General features: G+C 36.5%; 1 protein-coding gene across 1 annotated transcript in view; it reads right to left on the bottom strand.

Annotated features, from left to right (window-relative positions):
• The window catches only part of slc39a10 (solute carrier family 39 member 10), a 158,817-nt gene extending 138,982 nt beyond the window's left edge, over window positions 1-19,835 (bottom strand). The window contains exons 1-2 of the mRNA XM_039755035.1: window positions 19,758-19,835; window positions 5,956-6,018 (exon numbers count right to left, since the gene is read on the bottom strand). The gene's annotated coding sequence lies outside the window, so the exon portion shown is untranslated. The remainder of the gene's footprint in view (window positions 1-5,955; window positions 6,019-19,757) is intronic.
• Between the last annotated feature and the right edge of the window lie 475 nt (window positions 19,836-20,310).

Here is a 20,310-nt window from a genome sequence, read left to right as displayed (position 1 = left end):
TCTTGTAGCAGTGATACAGCAGCACAAAACATTATGCTACTTTACTGCCAAGCACTAATTTTTTTTTTTAAGTTTGTTAGGAATAATGCAAGTATATACTGTACATGTTACTCAGAATAATGTTTTCTTCTTTTTAACATTCTGATAATTTATTCCACTACTTACTAATCAGCATATGGGGGCAGTGTTCTCCCTAGCGTCTTTCAGCGCTCCGCCCGGCTGTCACCTCGCATGACATTGTGCAATGACAGCCGCAGATCTACAGGCACAGGCAGATCTAATGATCTGCAGAGATGGCAAGGGATGAGCAGGCGGATGGGCAAATATTTTAGAAGCAGGATCATATATGGCAAGGGAAGTGGAGAGGGGTGGAATGTTGCCAATCACTCGATGCTGAACAAGCTAATAGCGGAGACGAGGTAGAGCGGAGTTCACAAGCAAAGAGTATGAAGAGGAGGGCGGGCGAGAGGGGGCTGTACATGCTAATAGCGGGAGTGGAGCGGCAGTTCACGAGCAAAGAGAACATGGAGGTGGGCAGGCAAGATGAGGACTGATAAAATAAAAAAAAGTCTAGTGGAACCAGCCTGTCAGATATCAGAAAAAGGACATTAGGAAGCCACGTCTCTGTTGTTGTTGTCAGTGCAGTCTGTGTAGTGCTGCTAAGCGTAGTATTCTTATTCTGCCTTGAGGCCGAGTCCTACCAACAAAAAAAATTTTGTTCTGTGTATGCATAATGACAATAAAAATTCTATCTATTCTTGTTCAGTACATAGCAGACCAATATATATATATATATATATACACAGTTGTTTAAGCATTAGCTGTGTTCTGTGTGCAAAAATCCTTGTAGCACTCACTGTGGTTCCTGTTAAAGTGACCCCATCTGCTGTTCTTATATTTGCTCATATTTGAGCCCGTGTCCATATTGCATAAAGTGTGCAGAAACCCTTGCAGCACACACTGTGTCCTGAGCAAAAGTTTTCACACGGAATTGCTGAGGGTTTTGTTAAAGCGACTCATCTGCCATTCCTTTTTTTGTTCATATGTTGCCCTGCTGTAGTGCAAGTGTGGATTGAATATCCAACAGGCTCCCACTTTCCCACTCAAAAGTCTTATTCATAGGTACTTTTAATTTTTTCCAAACGTTTTACCAACAGGAGTAAAAAAAGTGTTCAGAAAACAACTCTGCTCAGTTTTTTCAGAAAAGAGACGCCACAAACTAATGACGGTGCAGCATTAACTCCTGATGTGGCAATTTCAGACAAAGACATTGCAAGGCTCATCCATCAGGGAAAATCTCCTCAGCACACACTCTGCCAATTGATAAATCTAAGCACCACTTATCCGTCATCAACAAACAATGGTTTACAGATTTTGATCAGCTAATGGTCAAAGGAAATGGTATGTGGTGCTGAATGTGCATGAAATCTTCAAACCAACAATCTACGGATTTAAAACTGGTCCCTTTTTTTTTGAAGCTGCGGAACCACTATACCACATTCTTTTCAATCATTACTCCAAAAATGGTAGCCCTTCAATTTTAAAATATGAAAGTAGAAGGCAAGAATGGACAGTTGCGTCAAAAATGATCAGAAGTCAATTATACAAAGACTTCAGTCCAAAACAGATTTTTACTAAAAATGGCAACGACATCAGAGCTCATAGTGTCATTTCCAAATTGAGCTAAACTAGCTCATATTGGGCTAGTGATCCCAGTGAGTACAGCTGAATGTGAAAGGGGGTTTTCTGCCTTTAAAAGCATCAAGACATGTTTGAGAAATTGCATGAATCAAAGCACACTAAATAATCTCATGCTGACCTCCCTTGGAGGGCCCAAATCCTGGGGACTTTAATTATGGGAAAGCTGCAGACAACTGGGCCTCTAGGAAGAAAAGAAGAATAAATATTTAACTGAAGACAACTTCTGTATATGCAATTTGGCTTTGAAGAATATTTTAATTTTTCTTAATTAGGTTTCCTATACTTTTTACTTCCATTTTCACTTTTCATCCCGACAGCAAAAATACTTGTACCTCTTGGTTTATGTCATAACAATTGTTATTTAAAATTTTTGTTAGGGTTGCAGGATTCTGAATTGGATACTTCTTAAATTTAATAAAAAATATCCTGGCACAAGTTTCAAACCTTAAAAAAGGAAGTCATATTGAGCATTGGAAAATAATTAATAATAATTAACTAATAAAAATAGTGCATATTTAATTTTCCCCACCACCAAATTTCCCTGTCCCACCCCACTCAGCTACTTTTTCATGCCACCCGGCTGGAAAAAATTTCTGTGGAGAACACTCGGGGGGAATATAACACTAAAATGATTCTCCTCTTTAATTGTCAATTTTAATTTTGTTTGCTCTGCAGTTTTTAATTTTCAACATTTAAATGCAACTAAATAAGAAAATTACACAGACAAAAGTAAATTGAAAAACTTGAGAGATGTCAGAAAAAACATGTTTTAATTCCTTATAAATGCCAATCTCGTATTGCAGCATATTTATAAACAAGGAAAAGGGGCACAATTGTTGTCAGCAAATAAAACAATATAATTTAAGAGTAAGAATGAAATTGTTAACAACAAGAGCCTTCAGAAAACTACCGGGACTAAAATTAAGAACCACTGTTTAAAACACATAGTGATACTACTTATGTTATACATAACTGCACTTAGAAAAAGCCAAAAACATCAACAAGTGAATGAATAATGAACTGAAGTATGTTCCAGGATCTTAGCATAGGAATGCTGTGAAACACATGCCAGGCTGTTAGATGCGTTTCACTTTCAGAGGTGCAAACACAATTGTATTGTGCTTACAGAGAGAAAGCATATTGTCCTGACCTTTCTGTGTCTTATTTAAAAAAAAAAAAAAAAATACAAAGTCAAAATGCTTAAATTCCCAGCACATAGCATAGAACGGCAGCCCATAGAAACCACACGCTGGATATTATAAAGGGTAAAAAGTGTAGATGTGAGGAGAGTAGACAGCATACATAATTTCCAAAGCATGCCAGCGATTCTACAGTAGTTAAACAGCCAGATTAAAGACCGCAAAAAAAAAAAAAAGAAAAAAAGAGTTATACAACGCAAAGACAACTGCACAATATGACAGAAGCTAGTAATACATTTTCTTGATGCTTAATTTACCAATCTAGTAATATTAAATTTATGGGATATGATATCACTAGGTTTGGACTAGAATTTGTCTAATACCAAAGCCAGCTGTCTATGGCCAATATTAGGCACAGTTATGCATCAAATCTTCCCCCAACAAATATATATAATTGTAAATTGCCATGTCAATCGATAATATTATAGACTATGGAAAACTTAAGAAATAGAAGCAGACTGAGATGAAAGAGTAACTGGATCCAGCTGATCCCTACTGATAAGGAATGAATAAATACCCTTCATGAAACTGTTATGATGAAGGTTTCTGTCATCGGATGATTCAAATTTCCAGCTAGTATACTTACCAATCCACACCTATTGTCGCAAACTCTACGTTATGGTTGAAATAAAGAGATAGCGAGCACAGCTCAAAAGACATTTCAGTGTTGGTTGTAAGGCTCACACTCTGCAATGGAATGAAGCGCTCAGCAATACATGGGGACTTCAGAATAGAACAATTGCTTATTTGGATTGGTAAGAACCAGTTGAGATAGTTTGGAGATGTAGCGAGGATGCTCACTGGTTGCCTAGTGGAAGCAACATATTAGGCATGACCAGCTGGGAAAAATATCCACAAGTAAATACAAGCCTAGATGAATAGATTATATCTGGAAGTGTCTGAAATTCCCAGGAAACGTTCAGGACTGTTGACGAGGATAGGGTGTTCTGGTCTCAGCACGATACCAATATAATCCCCACCAGGAAAAATCAAATCAGATTTGATATGATGATATTAAACATTAACCCTCACAACACTGAGCTACTACACTACTTTAAAACTGTGGGCAAGCCAAACTAGAAAAATAGCTTAAAACACAAAGCATTTGTGTATCCAGATCTTTGCACAGAATGCTGAGATTCAAGGTAAACCAAACTGTATGAATGTTTCATTCCTATTTGCAGTTCATTAAAATTTAAACAATTGACTCAAAATAATATGTTCAGTTACCTACAATATGTCTTCTAAACACCATGTCAGAACAAACAATTCTCTATTAAACAAAACAACGAATGCATTTAGTGGCTAGCAGAAGCTAGCCTTGTTAAAATGAGTTACGCAATTAGGACATTCAACTAATCAACATTTACCCCATAACTCTTGTGTAATTAGGTCAAAGTAGGCAACATAAGTTTAGAAATTGCAGCTGCTAGATCATGCAGAAAGGCTATGTATTTCGCAACACCAAAAGATAATACAGGTCACATGTATAATCATCAGACTCGGCTCTTATACAAGACAAAAGGAGTTTTTTTATGTTTTCATAGCTCATGACCAGGATTAATTACAGCCAAGCAACCTACTGTCAGCATTAAGTTTCCATGTCCTTGTGTACATGTTTTATGCAGGTGGTTCATCTAGCACCCACATCACAATGCTGTAACTATGTGACCTGTAAAATGAGGTAAGATTTATAAAACTTGCATACATACATAAAAACAGGTCCGAAATGTGTATATGGAACTTTCCAAGCAAAAGTTGGGGTTCATAAAATAAAACTTCACTGGAAAACTTGCGTATATTTATGGCAACTCTGACTCATGCCTGCCAAAATTTCAGAGAAACTGGAAAAAGATGATGCCTTTGATCAAGTAGGAAAATGCCACATAATAAGGAATCTCCAAATAAAGATGCCACTTGCAGATTGAAATCAGACAGCATCGATGTGCTTTTTGTCCCCTACCAATGCACTCACTCTTTCTGTGACAAGCAATCCGTTTCTTCGTCTCTATCTTGAAGTTGCTCCCTTTTATTATTATTAATATTTCAAAGATGATTCAGATGGTAGAGCTCTCCTCATTCACAGCAGCAGTAACATGATGCCATACATTTGCACTAATTGGTGACACCTGTGCTTATGCAATCAAATATAAGATCTCTACATGCCCATAATTTAGAGTTGACAACTTCTGTCTCTCACTGTTCAAAGTTTTCACCTCTCTTTTCTTGTTGCTATTGTCTCAACTTACAAGTAAATCTGTTTGTTACATACGTATGAGGTTGATTAGCATTCTCCATACACAGTTGCTTCAGGGTGAAAATCAGGCAGGCCTTGAAGAACATTCACATATGCCCATTTACAAAATTATTGTGATGTATAAAGGTAAATTATGCACAAATGTGCGTAAAAAAGGTCAGAATTTTTATTTGGCATATGCATTTTCCTGTTTTTTGGCATTCATATATTTTCATGCTAGAATCCACAAAAAGTTTTGTAAATGAAACCCTTGCTGTCACAGCAAAGAATATATCATGCCTTTTGCTTCAAGCCACTGTGATAAGCTCAGGCTAGACAACAACCTTTTTTAAAACTTTGCTGAAAGACAAAGTTGAAATAACGATAAACTAAACATTGAAGGTAAATATAAAAGGCCTGCAGTGAAACAATAAGTAGATTTCCAAGAAACACCTAAAAATACTGTCACTTTAGGGCTCTCAGTGACATATCTGTGGCATATTCCCACGAGATAAAAAAAAGACATTGCCTCAGTAAAACTGATACGAGTTCATTAATAAAAAAAATTGTTCTACTTGTGTTATATGGTCTTCTGCACCATCTTCTTTTCATCTTGTAAAATAATAATTATCTATGTATGAAGCAAGCAAAATCCACCAACCTGATGTAGCTAGGAAATTTTTCTTTAACAATTCATTGGAATAACCAAATACTTCAATTTATAAGACAACTTTTTTTTAACACAAATGATTAACAACAGGAAGAAAGAAATATTTAGAAATGTAAAGTAATATTAAGAATAACTGGGTAAATACGCACCTAATCATTTTCTGAATCCACTTGCCCATTTGTGTTGTGATGAAGTGGAGTCCCTTCCAAAAGCTTCAAAGAAAATGCGGGAACATTAGTCTCTTGCAATGCACATCCATATCTAGAATAAAACTCAAATATCCTGAACCAAGCCACTATAACAAATTACATTAACAAGCATGTTTTTTGGGACCTGGGGGAAGCGCAAACCAAGAACAAATGGGAGAAATTGTAAAATATACACTGACTAGGCCAGAAATTAATCTTGTGTCCTTGGTGCAGTAAGGTAGCTGTACCACTGAATAGCTGTGTAACAGTTATATAGGATATAGGATACATATGAATAAAATTAGTTCGCTAAATAATATGCCTGCTGCAGGCATGTCAAGTTGGCTTTGAAGCCTAAAATGCCTTGGAATAAAATACAATCATCTAATGCAGTTAATTAATGTATTTACCATATTTGGAAGCTAAACATAACCCACTCTATATTATATATATATATTTTTAATATATTGCATGATTTGTCACCATTATTTTTGTATTAGAATGGCGGGTTCTTAAGCACTGAACAATAATAAAAAAATTAAAAATTAACTGGATTTTATTTTAACAAGAGTGTGTCAAACATACAGTACATGTTACTTCAATTGAAACTGAGCAGACTAAAGTAGTTAACTGCTCCCATGTCACAAAAATAATTGATTATGGATGCTTCAATGCTTTAAATGTATTCTGAGAGATTTTCTTTTAAACAATAATATGCTTATAGAATTAACCATTTAGATGGTTACATTAAAGGAAATTTAACATCCCAACTTCATTTATTTATTTTTTTGTGCTCCGATCCAGTCAGGAAAGACTTCAGGATTTTGCGGAATCGAGGACTGTATCTTCAGCACAACCACCCAATGTGTGTTTAATTTATAATATTGTGTATTTAACAGTATAATACATAATAAAACAAAGGAGACATTCTAGCAGAGTCATCCCACTACTTAAATATACAGTGCACAGAGAAAAAGCAAGCATAATGCTGAATTACCTAACATACAGCGTGGCATGGACAGAAATTAACAGGTGTCTTTGGGGCTAGAGGCTACGGGCTAGCTCTCCCAATGGATGCAATATGTTACTAAACTAAATCTCAAATAAAGGTTATTGTTTCCTGAAAATATACAACCACAGTTAATATAAATATCTTAACAAATACAATAATTACTCTTACACTAAAAAACTTTTATGCATATCACCTAAAGAATTAAACAGGGGATTTTTTTTTTTCTTTTTTGGATTGAAAAGTGCCTTACTAGCACCTAAAATTATGTTTCTTGCCTAGATTAGTGATTCAGCACTAGGGCTAAATAGATTGTGCAATGTTGCAAAGTTATTAATGTAGATTGTGGATAATTACATAAAGAGCAATGGGCATCAATTGCAAAAGTACAGTATAAACATTAGAAACTGAATAAAATCAACCCCACAACTATTACAGACAAAACTGGAAAGATTTGTCTCCAAATCTATTATTATAGCAGAAGACCCCTGACAGGGGACAGAATGCAGATAACAAATGGCAAGAATACAACTTGTACTAGTATTAGTCTCAGTCGAGGCAACAAGCACAGTCAAATTAAGACACTGGTGCCAAGTTTGTTCACTGTGGATAATATGGGCACAGACAATCCTAAACAAGTGATATTGAACACATATTATGAGAACTCCAGAAGCAAGAGTTATCACTTTCATCTCTCTCTCTCTGCTTTGAAGTGTGTGCATGCATCCTTCACCTGCCATGGTTTTTCTAATGCTTATGCTGTACTTACATGTTTTGTACACCTGATGTGCTTTTCTGGTCCAAGTGTGTAATTATTATAGAGCACAGCATTCGATTATTACAATATTTGAATAATACATGTTACAATATGCCTCTTTTCAAAACACTTAATGCATTTGTTGTTTGATTGTGTTTTTGTACTGTTATTTGATTAAAACTAGTGTGGCTTCTGAGTAAAGGTTCTATTCCATGCATGGTTCTCCACAAGAAGTCAGTGCCATATCTCCTCAATCTAGTGCTTAATTAAATTGTGTCAGTATTGCTGCCATTTGTTTAATTTAAATACATTTGATATCAATGTTTAATTAAAACATCTTGTAACCTAGACTTAATTTCCATTTATTTTGGAAAAACATTAACAAGCATTTGCCTCCAGAAATATAAATACTCAACTTAAAATTTTGTTTGGGCCACACCTATGAAATACAGAAACATTCTATTCTACATGGATTAGTTTACTGTTGCCAATTTAGCTTGAGAGAGATTATTATAGCTTGTATATACGGTATACAGTAATTACCGTTTTAAGGTTGGCAAGCAGAACCTCCAGTAGTCCGTACAAACTAATTAAATGGCAGCACATGCTCCTATGGCTTAAGCCTGAATGGGCCACTTGTACTAAAAGCTTCGCATGGTTCTGAGCAAATTAGTCTCGCACATTACACACACTGTTACAAAATATTTAAAAAATAAAATCGAGATATCAGTCTCTTTGATGAAGTAAATACTTTTAACACTTTCAAAACTGTTAATGCAACCCTTGAACGCACCCAAATGATATGTACATTTTCAACTTTTTAAAACAAAGAAATTAACTTAATTTTTTCAGTTACAATGAGTAAGGAAAAACTGAAACAAAAACAGTGTTTTATGTCATTTAAATATATACTGCTCAAAAAAATTAAAGGAACACTTTTTAATCAGAGTGTAGAATCAAGTCAATGAAACTTCTGGACTATTGATTCGGTCAGTTAAAGTAGCAGATTGGGTTGTTAATCAGTTTCAGCTGCTTTGGTGTTAATGAAATTAACAACAGGTATACTAGAGGGCCAACAATGAGATGACCCCCAAAACAGGAATGGTTTAACAGGTGAAAGCCAATGACATTTTTCCGTCCTTGTCGTTTCTGAATGTTTTTTTTTTAACTAGTTTTGCATTTGGCTACGGTCAGTGTCACTACTGGTAACATGAGGCGATACCCGGACCCTACAGGTAGTTGCACAGGTAGTCCAACTTCTCCAAGATGGCACATCAATACATGCCATTGCCACATTTGCTGTGTCTCTCAGCACAGTCTCAAGGCATGGAGGAGATTCCAGGAGACAGGCAGTTACTCTATGAGAGCTGAACAGGGCTGTAGAAGGTCCTTAACCCATCCTTTGGGCAAGAAGGAGCAGGAGGAGCACTGCCAAAGCCCTACAAAATGACCTCCAGCAGGTCACTGGTGTGAATGTCTCTGATCAAACAATCAGAAACAGACTTCATGAGGGTGGCCTGAGAGCGAACATCCTCTAGTGGGCCTTGTGCTCACTACCCGGCACCATGGAGCTCGATTGGCATTTGCCATAGAATACCAGAATTGGCAGGTCACCACTGGTGCCCTGTGCTTTTCAAACATGAGTGCAGGTTCACCCTGAGCACATCTGATAGACATGAAAGGATCCAGAGAAACCGTGGAGAATGCTATGCTGCCTGTAACATCATTTAGCATTGTTACCGCTAAAGCTCGAAAGTGTTAATGTGCACATTACCTAGCTAATCTGCAGATTAACTGATTTGCTCCGTTAATGTGCGGAATCAAGAGGTTTCCGCATTTTACCTAGGCAATGTGCACAATAACAGCTTCCGTATCATTAAAGTTCAAAAGTTGGTTTCTCTCATTTCCTTTCCCTACTCCTTCCCCCTCTACTTTTTGTTTGGTTTTGCCAGCGTCTTGTCGTCGCCTGTTGTTTTTATTTCTCATAATCTGCGTCAGCTGCCAGTGCGTAGCATAGCTAATTCTGTTTTCAAATTCGTTTATGCCTATTAGCGAGTGAATTTGTGTCGTGATTTCTTTTAAAGCAGATAAATTTAACTCCTAGTATGCAAGCAAGTAACGAATTGGTGAGTAAAATGAAGATTCTTCGCAAACCTCTTAGCGAAGATTCAAAATATAATAGTGTTTTAATGACAAAACGAAAGTATGATTTCATAATTTAAGCTGTAAAGCGAATAAAATTTTCCAAGAAGAAAGAATCATCTCGAGATTATCAAATAATTCAAAAGGTGTGATGTGTTGACTGTACAAGGCTGTGAAAAACTCATTGAGCCATTGTCAGATGTGCGATAAAGTGTGAAAAAGTAGTTCCATGCCGAAGAATTGTTTAACATATTGTATTCTACTCAGTTGTCAATTGGCCACGGTAGAAGAGACAGAATGATCAAGCAATTAAATGCACTTTATAAAAACATAACCAAAGCCCAAATAAAAATGTTTTTGGATTTATGCGAACCTTGTCAACAAAAACAAAAAAGTGTGAAAAAAGATTGTTGTAAAGCCGATTATTTCATCGCATTTCAATAGCAGATTCCAGGTGGATCGCATCGATTAACAATCTCAACCAGATGGAAAGTTTAAGTTTCTTCTCGTATACCAAGACCACTTAAAAATTGTTGTATTGAAGCCGCTCACATTAAAACGAGCGGATAAAGTAGCCTATAACTTGCTTGATATTTTTCTCCTTTTTGGCGCTCCAAGTATTTTGCATTCCGATAACAGACATGAATCTATATAATAAAAGCCAAGCGGTGTCCGTGTCCAGGACCGCGTTCCTTTTGGCTGTATAGCCGCCCTGTAGAAAAGCCCCAGTCCTTCTCCTCTCAGAACTCCTGCTTACCCCCCTCCGGTCTTTCCCCTTTCCTTTTATTTTTCCTGTTCCCGAAAATCTTCTCAAAACAAAAGTAAAGAAATAGACAGAGCGTCACATTAACGTCTTCTCCCCTCTGGCCAATAAATAATCAATAAAAAAAAAATCACAAAAGAAACAGAAACCACAACCTACCCTTACAGCGTCCACCACGCTTCTGGCGTTACAGCCAAACACGTGGTGTATGCAGGTTATGAGGTGTGCCCGTACTACAACATATTACATTGTTCATATACTATTAATTATTTACAGGGATCAACTCTTTTGGGGAAGTTCATAACAAAAAAAAAATTAAATTATAAATAACGTGCACTTGAGTATTTCGAGCCCCGCGTCTGAGTCGGATGGTTCCCCTGGTCACCAATTCATGCGTTTCACTATGCCCACTATGCCTTTCCGTCTTCAGCTACCCATGTGCACTTGTACGGGGGAGACCTTACGGAACAATGCCGAAATGAAATGCAACTAAACCTGCTGCTGCGAGAGAGGACACATTACAGCGTGATCACGAAGCGAAGTGGCAAAGGCGTGACAGTCGCTCGCAAGAAACAGACACTCAGCATTCACACAGATTAGTTCAACGAAAGGCAACTGAAACCCCTACAGAGAGACAAGACAGATTACGCAGTGATTGCGAAAGAAAGAGGCAAAAGCGTGTCAATTAAACTCCCGACGAGAGGTCCTTGCGATCGAGTCCTTCAACTGTGGTCATCCAACGCGCAGAGTAGCGTGCACCAAGTTGCTAGTTTTGTAATAAAATCTTAGAATGTGTAAAACAGTTGTGGCCAGAAATCAAAATGGTTAAACCTAGACACAGCCAAAGTCAAGGAAGTGTAGAACGAGCGAATCAAGACATTGAAAACATGCACACTACTTGGATGGCTGATAACCAAACAAGTGGAGTGAGGGCTTACGATTTATACAATTCATGAAGAATCGTGGCTATCATTCTGCAATTAAAAGAAGTCCATACGAAGCCATGTTCGGTTGTCCCGCAAAAGTGGGATTGTCTTCCTCTATTATACCACAAAGTGTATTACATTCGATAAATACTGAAGACGACCTTGAAAAATTAGAAGATTCACAAGAGACTGTGATTATGGGATCACAGTCAAATCTTACTCAAGAGGACAGTCCATTATCCCCTGCTTCTACAGAATCACCTATAGAAATACAAGAGTTTATCGATAGAATATTGATTGAGGATACAGTTATGAAGAATATTCAGTTACCCTGCACCTCCAAGGAATCACCTCTGCTTGTTGAAGAAGTCATCACTGAGCTACCCTCAACTTCAGCAGAATCGCCATCACAGTTTCTTTACTCTTTACAGAGTCTGTAAAGAGGATTATACAAGACATGGTCTGTACTGTTTGCTCAAAAGTAGCATCAGGTGCTCACAAGTGTAAATCGTGTGATATGTTTGTTCACGTAATTTGTGGTGAAATAGATCCTAAAGAGGAAGGGTATGGTAAGAATGTATTGTGCAACATCTGTAAAAAAAAAAAAATATGGATCAGAAAATACAGCATGAAGCAGCCAAGAAAGGTTTAGAAAAGCAAGCAAAGAAAATGTTAGCAGTTTCTAATGCAAAGCACCCAAATGTTGATGAAGGTGTCACTGTGAGAATTAAAGTACCTGAAGTAGACAGAGCAAAAACTGATGCCCGCTCGATTTTAGCTGTGGTTCTTAGTAAAACAGAGGATGGCTTTTATAAACTTGGTACTAAAATGGGTATTTTAAAACAATTGTATGCAAAATCTGAATTCAGTGTTTGCAAAGAGAGATTTTTAACGAAAGAAAATGTCCCTGCTGTAGAAATATCTTTACGTCAAACAGCATTAAAACAATCACTTGGTACTGGGCAGGGTTTCAGAAAATGTGACTGCAAATCTAAATGTACCACAAATAGGTGTGCTTGTCGCAAAAACCAGTTGCTATGTAATTCAAAGTGTCACCAATCTTTAGATTGCACTAATAAGCATAATTTTATCATATATTTTGCAAATTCATTTCCTTAATTGTAATATTTTAAACCGTTTGATTCTTTGTATTATAGTTTTTAATTGATTGAACATTGATTCTATCAACTAATTTGTTAATTGTTTGATTGTATTAACTTGATACTTTAGATATCAAAAAATAAACAAACAACATTGTTAATTTAAGCGTACAGAAACGTTGCTGTTGTTCCAGCAAAGATCTTATTTTCACTTTAACGAGTGCCTAGTAGGTAATGTGCAGATTATCTAGGTAATTTGCAGATTACCTAGGTAATTTGAGAAATGAAACAATTTTCGGCACTTTAACCGATCACCCTAGTTAATCTGCACATTACCTAGATAATCTGTAGAATAACTGTTTTCTGCACTTTAGCGGTAACAGCATGACCAGATTGGTGGTGGATCAGTGATGGTTTGGGTAGGCATATCCATGGAGGGAAAAACAGACTTCTACAGGCTAGACAATGGCACCTTGACCGCCATTAAGTGTCGGGATGAAATTCTTGGACCATTGTCACACCCTATGCGGGTGCAGTGGGTCCTGGGTTCCTCCTGGTGCACAACAATGCCTGGCCTCATGTGGCCAGAGTATGCAGGCAGTTTCTGGAGGATGCAGGAATTGATACCATTGTCTGGCCCCCACACTCGCATGACCTAAATCCAATAGAACACCTCTGGGACATTAGGTTTTGGACCATCCAACTCCACCAGATTGTACCTCAGACTGTCCAGGAGCTCAGTGATACCCTGGTCCAGATTTGAGAGGAGATCCCCCAGGACACCATCTGTCATCTCATTAGGGGCATGCCCCGACGTTGTCAACCATGCATACAAGCATGTGGGGGCCATACAAACAACCGAGTACGATTCCGAGTTGCTGCAATGACATTTCGGTAAGATGAACGAGCCTGCCACATCATTTTTTCAGTTTGATTTTCAGGGTGTCTTTAAATTCAGCCCTTTGTAGGTTGATAATTTTCATTAACATTAAACAATGTGGCATCCTTTAGTTTCTAACACATTACCCAGTCCATATCAGTATAGATATCCAGCATGGTTTTTTATTTCCTCATTGAGATCTGATGTGTTTTCAAAATGTTCCTTTAACTTTTGGAGCAGTTTAACAGTTTGTGTCACTTATCATAATTCAAATTTTACATAATGTAAATATGAAGAGATACGATTGTAGCACTAAAAATGCAGTTATATTTTATGGTTGGTATACTCCCCACAGCCTAAATGTCAAAGTCCCCCCATGATTTGTAGAGAACAAATAAGAATTGGCTATGATTACAGTCTGAATGCAGATTGAAAACATCTGCTTTTTTTGAAGTCCATATCCCATGGACAACATGACAGTACAGGGACAGTCTAGAGAAGAAGCAGGTCTGAAAATATCTGCCTTTTTGAGGTCCGTATTTCAAGGACAACATGACAATAACAGGGACAATCTATGGAATAACAACTAGACTACTTTTACCTCTAAAATAAAAATAAAAAAAAGTTAAATCTGTTCACCTTTGAGATGAAGAGGTGACTTCATAAAAGTTGTTAAAATAATTTTTAAGAGCATGCTAGCTTTTATTTGCAAACTACTTATTCAACAGTAACAAAGGGGCACAGATAAAAGCTGGTCATGGTAAAATACAGCATAAGCTTTAATATCAAGGATTATTGCTAATCAGAGAAAGTTATAAAACAGTAAAGTTGAAAGTAGCACCATGGGCTTCCTGTAGTCTCAACCAAAAAGTATTTTAGAAACAAAACTTTATTTTGGGCAAGATTTCAAACAATCAAAGATCTAATGTATAGTAATAGTAAGTTTTACACCAGTGTTTTTTTTTTGTTTTTTTTAATTTGTCTTTTGTTTGCCTGACCATTCTAAATTGACATTACACAGTGCCATCAAGATTTGAATCTTTATTAGTCTACTAGCAAAATACCTGCGCTTCGCAACGGAGAAGTAGTGTGTTAAAGAAGGTATGAAAAAGAAAAGGAAACATTTTAAAAATAACGTAACATGATTGTCAATGTAATTGTTTTGTCACTGTTATGAGTTTTGCTGTCATCAAGAATTTGATTATTATTTCTTTCAATCAGGTTCGTATTTGGAGGATGTGTTGTGCTCAAGTTGCATTCCGTGTTTGTCTAGTCCCTGCCGGACCATCTCATCCTAGTTGTCAACCGCTGTAAAGATAACCGGTTTCATTCATCGAAGTGATCACCACCCAAATCGACACTCGTGAATCTAAGATGTTTAACAGGCATTCCCGGTATTAAGTTGTGGATTTGCCTGCGAATATTTAGCGGCAGCGTGTCTATGAACATAATTTAAACTTAAGCTTTACACCTTGCTTTCCTACTGATATGACTACAAAGGCTTGTTCAGCATCAGAGGGTTGCTCCTGTCCTACTGCATCAATAAACAGCTCGTCTTTCTCTTTATCTGAGACATCATACACTGCATGCACAGGTTTACCTTTCCCAGTCCTGCAAACTTTAGCGAATTGCTTCAATTTACCACATTTTTTACACTTCCTTTAGCTGGACATTGACTTTTTCCACCATGTGGTTTGTTGCCGAAGTAGGTGATCAGTCAAGTCAGTGAGGGCTTTGCCTTTTATTAGCATAGATCACAAATAAAAAAAAATGTAATTGAAGGCATTAAACCTATGCATGAAACTACTTATATTTTAAGTATTTTCTTGATAATGTCGTAGTTTGAAGTTTCAGTAAACATGATTGAATATCTAAAATGCATCTTTTATTGTTTGTACCAAAAACAAACTCAATATAGAACAATTATTTTTGAATATACTGTGCATTTTAGGAATTGATAATCATCAATGATTTTCTCAGAGAATCCTTTCAAATTCCTTCTGCAGAAGCACATAATGTGCGCAAAATAACAAATCACTAGATGCTTTGGAAGAAGCAAAATGAGACAGCAATTCTGGAGAGAATGACTAGATGTTGTGGGTGTAAACAATTTCAGCACTTGAAATAAAAGTGGTAAGTTTGGGAGTGGTGGAGACTTCGGCTCTTGCAAAAGCAATAAAAAGCATTTCAGAAGAAATGAGTGAATGGGGGAAAAAAAAGAAAATTACATTAGGAAATCTCACTATGAAATATCTGTATACTTGTGTAGTAAAACATTTAAATTTTTTTCTAAATGTGTGGAACACTGTAATCCCTCATAGACACTTTATCAAATCAAATGTAATAAAGTATACATCAATCAGCCATAATATTAAAATGGAATAAGTAACACCATCTTGTTATAATGGTACCTGTCCAGCAGTGGGATATTTTGGGCAGCAAGTGAACAGTTTTTGGAGATGATGGGTCAGATGCAGGAAAAATGGGCAAGCATAAGGATTATTCTGACAAGTGACAAATTGCGATGGCTAAACAACTGATTCAGAACATCTACAAAATGGCAGGTCTTGTGGGGTATTCCTTGTATGCAGGGTTTAGTATTTACCAAAACCGGTCCAAAGAAAGGCAACCAGTAAACCCACAACAAAGTCATAGGCACCAGAGGCTCACTGGTGCATGTGGGGGTGCAAAGTCGAAGTTAGAGTAACTGCTGACTGGTCAGAGTACCTATGCTGAACCCTATCCACCACCTACAATGGGTATGTGAACTTCAGAACTGGACCATGGCACAATAGAAGAAGGTAGACTAGTCTGATGAATCTCATTTTCCTTTAATCACATGGAAAAACAGGTGTGTGGGGGACGTTTACCTGGGGAAGAAATTGCAGCAGGGCATGCTACAAAAAGAAGGAAAGCTGCTGGAGACACAGCAATGCTCTGGGCGATGTTCTTCTATGAAACCTTGGGTCCTGGTGCTCACGCGGATTTTATTTTGATATGTACAACTATCTAAATATTGCTGCAGACTATGTACACCCCTTAATGGCAACGATTTTCAATGATGGTAATGGACTCATTCAGCAGAAAAATGTGCTCTGCCACAAAATACAAAAATAGTCCAGCAATAGTTTGTGGAACCTGACAAAAGAGTTCAAAGTGTAGACATGGCAACCAAATTCTCCAGATCTCAATTCACTCGAGCATCTATGGGATGTGCTGACAAACTAGTCTAATCCATGGAGGCCCCACCTCGCAACTTACAGGACTTAAAGGATCTGCTGCTAATGGAGCCAGTTACCACAAGACACCTTCAAAGGTCTAAGCTTTTTGGAGGCATGAGAGGGATCTACACAATATCCTTTAAAACCACCTGCCTAATAAGTTTGGCATTTTTATTTCTTCATAAACATGGTATATATGCATTTGTCATGCAAAATTGTGCTCTAAAGTTAAAACACTTGCTATAGATTAAAAAAACAATAATGCTGCCTGCACTTGTGCTTTACATTGTAGAAAACAGGGCACAGAGGAAAAGCTTAAAAACTTATCAGAATGTAAATTTTTCAAGGCAAGATAATTATAGAGCATTGATCTAACCATTAACTAATATGGATTCAAAACTTTTTCTTGATTGGAAATTTCATCATCATATTGATATCTTGTTGTGTATTTTCCAGACAACTAAGAAATATATCAAAATTGTATTTGTTTGTACAAAAATATGCCATTGATGTAACAAATAATTTAAAGGGATGAATGCTAAAAGGTAGAAAATTAGAAACAACTTATTAATTTCCTAAATAACTAAATGCTGCATCATTAAGAAGCTTTGAACACTGCACCATGGTTTTTAATGTAGTAACAAAAGATTTAACAAATAATTGTAGTATATTGTTCAAATGTGTACTTTGTAAAGGCAACCTGTGGTCACACGAAATAAAACACTATGGAACATACTGTTATGGAAGCATGGGGCACTGTGGTTAATGCTGCTGTTCCTCAGCTCCAAAACTGTGTGTTCAAATTTACAAACACTAAAGTGGACTTGGCATATTTAGAAAATGTTTAACTTTTTTTCTAAGCTGTTAAATTTAGCAAACAAAAAATGACAAATAAAACCTGTACAAATATATCATGTTAATGTTTGTTCCCACAGAGACTGTTTAACTTACTTTCACAAGAGATCAATAAAACATTAAATCAGGTGATCAAACTTTTATACGTGATTTGTTCATTTTTTAAGTATACAACACATTACAATTTCATACTTTCAAACCCACTTAATTCAATTTAGGGAATTAGTGATGGACAGAGTCTATACCAAGTTAACACTGCAAAAGGCCGGAATAAGACTTTGAGTAGCTCACCATTGACCCATTTTTCAATAAATGTTCAATACTTGTTATATGCCAATATGTCTTCTACTTATCCTTAAATGGAAACTTTTTTTCATAAAGTTTAACACTATACAGGATACACACAATAACATGAGGCAACATTCAACCGCCTGCAACTGAAAACAATGACTCATGAATACTGCTGTAAAAATATATAATGTATACAAGGGAACATAAACAGATTTAAAACAGCACAATCTTTAACAAAACTTGAAAATGATCAAATCAGCCCACAAAAAATACTGCAACTTTCTAAATACAGTCCGATATCAAGTTGAAAAATTAAGAGAAAAAAAAAATTCTGGAAATGAGTTTTTAATTACACAAAATATGATGGCAAATGCTACCTTTGACAACTTACTAACTATAGCATGTATTGTATCTTAACTTTTATCCTGCATTTGTTTATATGGCAGGACAAACTACAGGGTACGACAATCTTCCAAATCCTATCAATACTTATCAGAAACATTGTGGATTAAAAGGGCAACTCTACAGCCAATATGCCACCCAGCAATCCTAAAATTTAAAATAAACAAAAGGCCACACTGTGGTACTAAACAATTTTATACCAATTTAAGGACTCCAGCAAGCATGTAACTGGATTGTAAACTATAATAATAATTCTTTGCATTTATAAACTATACAGAAATCATTCAAAATCTCAAGCTACAGCAAAATATTGCTGTAAACTAATCAATGTACTCATACCACTTCACTCTATATGGTACGATTTTCAAATAGCAGGGCTTGCCCATCTTTAATTTGTCTTTTGGAAAGGATCAAAGCAGTCACAAGACTTTTGCTCAACCTGCTAAGAGCTGCGGATATTCTTTACATATTTTAAAAGTTGTATGAACGATTGAAAGCACTGTCAGAAATGTAACTGACTACATAAAACAAAAGAGTTCAATTTCTACATTTCCATTTTAAGAGTATGAAAATGGACCAGTTTAGTGGACTTGGAAGAAACGGTTTGATTCAGTGTACAACCTCAAGATTCCCGAAAGTTCGTATTTTAACAATACTTGATGCACAACGTCAGAAAGCGGAAGGTCTGTATTGAAATTATACGGACTATTTACGATGTTGTAACCAAAAACTTATTAACATGAAATATAAAGATAAATTTAGCAGGCATCGGTTTCTGAAATGTGTTTGGTTGCACATCGTACATTATAAATACAATAAGTGTAAGTCAAGCTAAATTCAGTTAAACGCATTAACTTCCCACCTTGGGTACGGCACGCAGTCAAGTACGTTTACGTATTCTATTACAATTTTAAACCATTAAACGTGTAATCATACTTTCACTTTGTCGGATTTTACTTTTTCTCTTTAGAAAACTGCGACAATCATTAACCTCCTATACTTTATACGTAGGCACTTAGTATCACAAAGCATGTGCTTTTAGTTCAGTTCACTTACTGTATATTAAAACACGTGTTTAATTACATATTTAACGAAAGCTTTAAACATATATTTAAAAATTACAAATGAAATCGCTGTCCTAACCGATGGGTTTAAACGGTACGTTTCAAAATTTCACCTATCGTATTCACACGAAAAAAGCAATTTAAATACCAGGTCGAGGTCCTTTTTGCCATAAAAAAGGCTGGTTAACAAGCACGAAAAACAAGGAAGACGACTAAATGCTTTGACGTGTTAGGGTTTTATTTATGGATTTTATTTATCTTCAAAAAACATCGACTACCCTATCAACATGTATCTGCTTGGTTCCGTGCCGCGCGACTGAATGAAAACAAACCGGGTTTGTATATATAGTTACCTCACTCGAGTGCCGTGTGCATCCTCTCCACTCGGTACCAAAAAAAAAAAAAACACATCTGCAACCAACTCACAAAAAAACGAGGACGTGAACCAGTGAGATTCACGAAAACGTATTACGTCGACATTGCACTCTGGTTCTCATTGTTTGGACTGTTCGCGTAGATTTGGCGTAAAGGACGGTCACATGTCCAATTGATAAGCGTTTGGCGTGGCAAAGTAAACTATTGTAATTATCAGATTTTCCTAGACAAAATTGACTGTGTTCGTCAATTAAAAAGTAGCCAATTATGAAAATAAAAATAAACTTCCCGTAAAGCGGCGTTAAATGCTACGATTAGGTCGCAATTATTACACGTGCTCACGTCCTAGTGCGGTGGGATTCACGGAACGAAACTACGCATTTTAACCTGCACGTCATTTACTTTAAACCTATTAAAGTACGTTGTTTTTTGTTGCCTGTCTTTTCTTTAAAAAGTGGAAGTGGTTTTAACCGTTGTCGCGAAGTTCCGTGTATAAATGTATGACGACTGTTTTGCAGGATAATTTAATAT

The sequence above is a fragment of the Polypterus senegalus genome, chromosome 6 (assembly GCF_016835505.1).
Source record: "Polypterus senegalus isolate Bchr_013 chromosome 6, ASM1683550v1, whole genome shotgun sequence".
NCBI classification, from domain to species: Eukaryota; Metazoa; Chordata; class Cladistia; order Polypteriformes; family Polypteridae; genus Polypterus; species Polypterus senegalus.
The sequence above is the reverse complement of the archived record's forward strand: the minus strand, read 5'-3'. Positions and strand labels throughout refer to the sequence as shown.